This window comes from Papio anubis, chromosome 7 (assembly GCF_008728515.1).
Source record: "Papio anubis isolate 15944 chromosome 7, Panubis1.0, whole genome shotgun sequence".
Lineage (NCBI taxonomy): Eukaryota > Metazoa > Chordata > Mammalia > Primates > Cercopithecidae > Papio > Papio anubis.
Genome location: NC_044982.1, coordinates 16121897 through 16129707, shown reverse-complemented (window position 1 = coordinate 16129707; position 7811 = coordinate 16121897).

Here is a 7811-nt window from a genome sequence, read left to right as displayed (position 1 = left end):
CAATACTGTCCTCATTTTGTAGGTGGGGAAACTGAGGGACAGAATGGCAAGCGAAGTGACTCGACAGAGGTCACACGGCCAGTTCGCAGCAGTCAAGACTCAAATCCAGATCTTTTGACCCCAACTCCAGCGCTTCTTCCCTGAGATCTCTTGAGATGGAAACTTCAGGAAATAAATGAACATTGGTGGAGAGAGTCAAAGAGGAGGAGGATGCTTAGGATTCTATTTCCTCTGCCGGGTGCAGTGGCTCACACCTGTAATCCCAGTACTTTGGGATGCCAAGGTGGGCGGGTCACCTAAGATCAGGACTTCGATACCAGCCTGGCCAACATGGAGAAACTCTGCCTCTACTGAAAATACAAAAGTTAGCTGGGCTTGGTGGCACGTGCCTGTAATCCCAGCTACTTGGGAGGCTGAGGTAGGAGAATTGCGTGAACCTTGCAGGTGGAGGTCGCAGTGAGCCGAGATTGCGCCACTGCACTCCAGCCTGGGCAACAGAACGAGACTCCGTCTCAAAAGAAAAAAAGTCTGGGCCGGGCGCCATGACTCACACCTATAATCCCAGCACTTTGGGAGGCCAAGGCGGGCAGATCACCTGAGGTCAGGAGTTTGAGACCAGCCCAGCCAACATGGTGAAACCCCATCTTTACTGAAAACACAAAAATGAGCCAGGTGTGGTGGCGGGTGCCTTTAATCCCAGCTACTCAGAAGGCTGAGGCAGGATAATTGCTTGAACCCAGGAGGCAGAGGTTGCAGTGAGCCAAGATCGCGCCATTGCACTCCAGCCTGGGCATCAAGAATAAGACTCTGTCTCAAAAAAAAAAAAAAAAAGAATTCTGTTTCCCACATACTGACCTCCTCTATTTCTCTGGGTTAACATGATGAAGAAAAGTAGTAGTGGCTTACTCCCAGAAGGGTGTAGGGTCCCCAAGGCAGGAGGGGCGGGGGAGCAGCTGGTGGGTGAAACCCTCGCACTGCCCCAAATCCCATGGGGCTGGGGCAGGGCCTGTGGGCTCGGAGAGAGCTGAAGTCAGTGAGCCAGATGGCCTGGCTGCAGGCAACTGTTTATTTCCCTTTTGGCATTGCAGGGATCCTAATCCAGTCTTTTTTTTTTTTTTTTTTGAGAGAAGTCTCACTCTTGTCCCCCAGGCTTGAGTGCAATGGCTCGATCTCGGCTCACTGAGACCTCTGCCTCCCAGGTTCAAACCATTCTTCTGCCTCTGCCTCCCAAGTAGCTGGGATTAAGGCACCTGCCACCACGCCCGGCTAATTTTTGTATTTTTTTTTTTTTAGTAGAGATGGGGTTTCGCCATGTTGGCCAGGCTGGTCTCGAAACCCTGACCTCAGGTGATCTGCCTGCCTTGGCCTCCCCAAGTGCTGGGATTACAGGCATGAGCCACCGTGCCTGGCCGATCCTAATCCAGTCTTGATTAAAGGCTTTGGTCTGCTGCTGGGTGGGCAAAGGGGAGTGAAGGGAAATTAGAAGGAATGGTAAAGAGGGGGCAGCACCCTGGGCCCCCAAAGCCACATGGTGGTAGTGTGACGATGAGTGGGGATGCCCTAAAGAGGGTCTGGGAGACCCTCAACAGTTGGAGCTGTAGGGGCCTCTCTCTCTTCACTGTCAGCTCTGAAAGGTCAAGCAGGGATTTTTATATAGGGAGCTGAGGCCGGTGGGCTCAGTGGGTAACGGGGCAGGGTGGGAGGCACTAGTCCATTGCTGTCCATTCTGGAGATCCACCTGTGGTTTAAGGAAGCAGATCCACCTCATCTGGCCTCAGTCGCAGGCTGCCGTCCAGGTCTGTCATTCCCGCGGTGCGGTGCATAGCCTATACTCCTCTCCGTGGCTGCCTGGTCTGGGAAGAAGAGGCACCTGATTTTGAGGCAAACACAGCCCAACAGATCTTTGCTCTGGAGCATAAAAGCTGGTCTTTATGAAGACTTTAGTGAAGAACTTATTTTCAGGTTGAACTAGCACATACTCAGCTCCTTTTATGTGCCAAGCTTAGAGTAGGTGACCTTTCTCATCTAAACCTCCCATCTCCCAGTGCAATTTCTGCTACTTTTTTTTTTTTTTTTTGGAACAATCTTGCTCTGTAGCCTAGGCTAGAGTGCAGTGGTGCGATCTTGGCTCACTGCAACCTCCACCTCCCAGGTTCAAGCAATTCTTGTGCCTCAGCCTCCCGAGGCACGGGAGGATTACAAGTGTGTGATTACAGCTGGGATTACAGGCGTGTGCCACCACACCCTGCTGATTTTTGTATTTTTTAGTAGAGACAGGGTTTCGCCATGTTGGCCAGACTGGTTTCCAACTTCTCATCTCAAGAGATCCACCTGCCTCGGCCTTCCAAAGTTCTGGGATTACAGGCATGAGCCACCGGTACCTGGCCTCTGCTACATTTTTGAGTTGGAAAGAAACGTACTTGCTTTATTGATGGAATGACCATATTTATATTCTCAATGGCAGATGGTGCATTTACAAAATTTAAGTCAGTTTTGTAGTCACGTCTGGCTTGCAGTGTCACCTCTCTTTGTCCCTTTGAGAATGGTTGGGACATTTGGATTCATACCCAAGATCCTCTGTGTGGCCCTGTTGATGTCCCTTCTCACCCTGGTGACTCCCAAGCTTCTAAGCAGTTGCTCGAAAGGTCTCTAGGCCCTTGACTCTTAACCAGCCTAGGAGGAGCCAATGATTCCAGGAGGTTCTGTAGCATCAAGGGCTAGGGCTAGGGCTGGAGACTTGGTGGGCACCCAAGTAAGAAAGAGGCCCCCAGCCCATCCTCACTCCTTTAAGGGAGACCTTGCCCTTTGAATTTCAGCTGAGATTTGGGACTCTCCTCCCCACTCATGTCTGCTTGCTGGAGTTGCCTATGAAGCTGGAAAGGCTGTGGGCCTTCTCGTCAGAACTGGGTTCAACTCTTGCTTGAATCTCGGCTCACTGCAAGCTCCGCCTCCCAGGTTCACGCCATTCTCCTGCCTCAGCCTCCCGAGTAGCTGGGACCACAGGCACCCACCACTACCCCCGGCTAATGTTTTTGTATTTTTAGTAGAGACGGGGTTTCACTGTGTTAGCCAGGATGGTCTCAACCTCCTGACCTCGTGATCCGCCCGCCTCGGCCTCCCAAAGTGCTGGGATTACAGGCGTGAGCCACTACGCCTGGCCAAGGTGTTTTAATAATTTTTGAACGAGGGGCTGCACATTTTCATTTTGCTTTGGGTCCTGCAAATTATGTAGCCAGTCCTGCCTCTTCATCTTCTCTGGTGAATCATATCTAATTCTACCACATCATACCCATTCTACAGATGCATAAACTGAAGCTTGGAGAGGTGAAATGCACAAAATTACCCAACCTCTAAATTGCAGAGCTGGGCCCAGAAACAGATCTTCATAAATGGAGTCCATTTCACTGGGGTGGTGGCCGTGTTTCTGCGGCCTTGTGCCTGGCCTGGGCCCACGAGTTGACAGGTTACGGGTCAACAGACTCAGTGGCCTTTACCCTCTGGCTCTTAGAGGCCAGGGACTTAGAGGATCTCACCAGTCTATCACAAAACTTTCAATTTTTAACAAAGCAGTGAAAATGGCCTTCTGTCTGCCTCTTTGCTTCTTTCTTATTCTGGAAGACAAGTGAGAAGGAAATGGGAAAGAAGCAAAGAAGTACAAATGTCATGGAAAGTCCGTGGCACCTCCCTCCTCAGCCTGAGCAAGGCCACAGGGACAAAGGCAAGTATCAGGGAAGAGCAGCACCGCTATCCCTAACCCCAGGCCTGGGGCCTCTGGGTGGCTGAGTGTCCACAGCTCTCTGACCAGTGCCGAAAATGAAAACTCAGGACAAGATGATCCCCACTGCCCAGAACAAAGAGAGGCTGGTGCATCTTAGTCACTGCTAATTTCTGGCAAATTACTGGGCTTGGGAGCAGGACTGCTTATAAAGTTCCTGGTTGCACCAAGCTGGAGGCAATTTATTCAAAGGGAAATAAGGCTGCATCTGCTGAGGGAACAAGGAGACAAGGGAGCCTCTTGCACGCTCGTAATGTCTGAACCAGATCTTAGATTCACCTGCAGCAGGCCCAGCCCTTTCCCCAGCCTGGTTTTTATGCCTTTGGAGAGGTTTGCAGAAGGATGCTCAGAGGGCTGTTGGGAGCTTGGGAGGGTGTGTGTGCGTTCTTTAAAAAATAATAAAGCCCTCGACCACGCCTGAGGCTGAGCGCATCTGAAGGGAGTCGTGGGTGGGAGGAAATTGCAAATGGTTTTTTTTTCAGCCTGAGATGGAAGGCACTGGAACTGGTTCCCAAGGAGAGGGAACGCCCTGTGGGTTCTAAATTCCAAGGTGGCTGGACTCACACACACACTCCAGGTGCTTAAGGCAAGAAGGGAGCATTAGGGTCCAGGAGGGCATACATCTCAGGGCTGGAACCCTTGGAAGGGTAGGGGGAGAGAGGGAAGAGGAGATGTCTTTACCTTCTTAGGCCTCAGTTTGCCCCTCTGTAAAATGGGGCATGGGAGGCTGGACCACAATGGTTCCTTTTAGTGTGGACATTCTGGATTCTGAACCTAGAGAAAAAGGACAGGTGAGAAGAGGAGGTTCTTCCTGAGCCCTAATATCTGGACAGCACTTCAGTTTACAGGACTCTTTAAATGCATCATCCATTTTTTTCTTCTTCATCATCATTATCACGGCAGACATACAGAAAAGGACATACACAAATGGAAAGTGTTATGAATAACTGTAATTGTAATAATCATAAGGAAAATACCTGTGTAACCAACAACCCAGGTCAAGGTTGAATGACAGAATGATATCAGCCTCCCCAGGTGGCCCTCCTCACTCACACACCCTCTGTCTCCTAGGTACTCATTGCTTTACTTTCATGAAGATCATTTCCCTTTTATTTTTTAAAATTTATTTTATTTTATTTTTTGTTTTGAGACACAGTCTCACTTTGTCACCCAGGCTGGAGTGCAGTGGCGTGATCTCGGCTCATTGCAACCCCCGCCTCCCAGGTTCGAGTGATTCTCCTGCCTCAGCCTCCCAAACAGCTGGGATTACAGGCATGCCACACTACACCTGGCTAATTTTTGTATTTTTAGTACAGACCGGGTTTCACCATGTTGGCCAGGCTGATCTCCAACTCTTGACCTCAAGTGATCCACCTGCCTTGGCCTCCCAAAGTGCTGGGATTACAGGCGTGAGCCACTGTGCCTGGCCCATTTCCTTTTTTAAAAATGATTTTGCTATGTATGCATCCTTAAATAATAAAGTTTAGTGTTGCCTGTTCCTGAACTGTATATAAATGGACTCATATAATATGTGTTATTTGTGTTCAGCTTCTTTTACTCAAAATCACGGTTGTGACATTTGGCTGTTACACCAGTGAAAAAAATGGGGCCCCAGAGAAGATAAACAACGCATCAAAGATCACATAACTAGTCATGGCAAAGCTGGACATGAGCCTTGCCTTCTGCCCACTCCACTACCCAGAGTGACCAGCTGCTGGTGGTGACTTCCATTTCCAGCAATATGGTGGACTAAGTAACCTGAGAACGGAGGAGATGGTCCCTATGGCTGAGCCGAGATCACAGGCCCCAGATGAGGAGCCTCTATCCCCTGCGCTTCATGGTAGGGTGCTGTACCTGGAATCATCTTCCCACTGAGACAAAAAACGTGGCAGGGAGGTAATTCCCCAAAAGGAAATGGGGGTGTAATTAGAAAGGGGATGGATGCTGGACGACCAAAAACAACATGTCCTTTCATTTGTCCTGTGCAAATGAAGGACAGTCATTTTTAATTTTTCCTGTCTCACTTCTTAATATACAAGTTAGGACAAAGTGTCAGAATCGACTCCTAAGAACACGTCAGGCATCCTCGTCTCTCAGTTCAACAGTTAGTAAATGAAGCTGATGGAAACACTGATTTTCTGAATTTCTTCTCCAAGCTTTGAATTTTCTCCTCACTCTTGCACATGAGGCTGACACAAAACTGACATAAAATCATGGCATTTTATGGCAGCTGGATGCCCGCAGGGCCAACTCTTCCAGCTTCTGCTTGGACAATTATTCCTTCATGTTACCCCTGCCTTTGCCTGGACCCTCAGCTTCATGCCAGAGACCTCCCCAGTCTTTAACAACACCTTGAAAAGCGCTATTAAGCAAACAGCTTCTAACAGGGGCATAAAGTGGTTTCCTCATATCCTCTTAAGTGGAGCCCCTGGCAAGTCATTTACATCCTAGCAGGCAGAGAGGATCAGGTTTTCAGAAGAAATTAGCAGCTGGGATGAGATTTGTGGGGAGGGAGGGATTCTTGGCTGAAGAGGGGAGATGGGAAGGGTGAGGAAATGAATAGCTAAGCAAATAGGACTGGTAGAGCCTGGGGTGTGGGAACGGCAGCCTGGAAATCACAACACGGGGGTCAAAGTGTCTGGGGAGGGGGCAGGGTGGTCAGAATAATGGCTTGGCCCAGCCCCTGGGCTAGGGCAGGTCCTTCAGGGTGCTCCTGACAGAGCCCCTTCCAGGAGGGCACAGAGCTTTCTCCAGGGACCCCCAGCCTCAGGTGGAGCAGCAGGCACTGGACTGGATGTTGGGGAGCCCTGGAGACATGTGTGACGCTGCTGTAAATATGCCCATGTCTTAGGTCATTTGAGGCTTACAACCACCCAGCACATTTTATTGGCATCATTATTTTATCTTGAAAGAGAACAGTGCTGTTCCCTTTTGACAGGTGGGAAAACAGAGGCACAGTGACGCCTGAAGCTGCCCCGTGGCAGAGCCAGGATGTGAAACTCTGGCCACCTGACTTAATTTTTTAAAAAAGATTAAAGAATGAGGGGATGGGACTGGGTGAGACCCACGGTCCTTTCCCATTCCCCCATCTGAGTGGCTGATGGTCTTGTCTACTGGCTTTCTTGCAGTCTAGGGTCGCATACGGCGATGAAACAAACCTTACAAAAAAACAAGCCGCTTTGTAAAAGACGAGCCTGTCAGGCTAACCCGATTTCCTTTCTTGAGATCATGAGATTATGAGAGAACAGCCAGGCTGGGGACACATCCTGCCTGGCGGCCTGTGGAGTGTGGCCATAAGCAAAGGGGCCCAGGAAGCTCCCCTGCGCTTTGTGCCTCTCTGAGCCAAGCACACGCTGCCTCCTACCTCTAACTGAGGGCACTCACCCTACCTCTCCGGGACACCCCACCCACTGCCAGCCCAGTGCCTGGCCAGCACACACCGTCAGAAACCCCAGTGAGAGGACTGAAGACAGGCCTTCGCCATCCTCTTGCCATCGGGCAATACCAGGTCTGCATAAGGTGGGGTCCACCCACACAGAGTCGAGTAACCCAATGCTTTTATTGGCCTGATTTAACCCTGGAGCCTGCTTAAGCAGAAAAGCAAAGACAAGTCATAGAGGGTGGCACTGAAGAGCCACCTGGTCATGCTGGAAACAAACAAGGCCCTGGGGTCAGAGACAGGAAAAGGTGGCACCGGCTCTGGGGTTAAGCTCTGAGTGTCAGGATGGAAGTTGCGGTAGTGCTTGGAGCCCTTGGGCCTCCCCGCTCCCTGGACAGATGACACTGTGAGCTTGAGAGGAGCCTGCCCAAGTCCACGTAGCTCACCGGAGGGTGGAGCGACAGTTCAGGCAGAATCTCTGGAACAAAGTCTAGCGCTCATTCCGCCTGCCCACATGCCTTCTCATCTGGTACCAGTGCAGGAAGCCATACCCTCCGCGACTCTGGTTCCAGCATCCAGGAGGCCCCAACTGCAATGCCAGAAACAGGAGACTCAGAAACAGGAAAGTGAGCTTGTCCCATTCTGCAAGGGAACCTT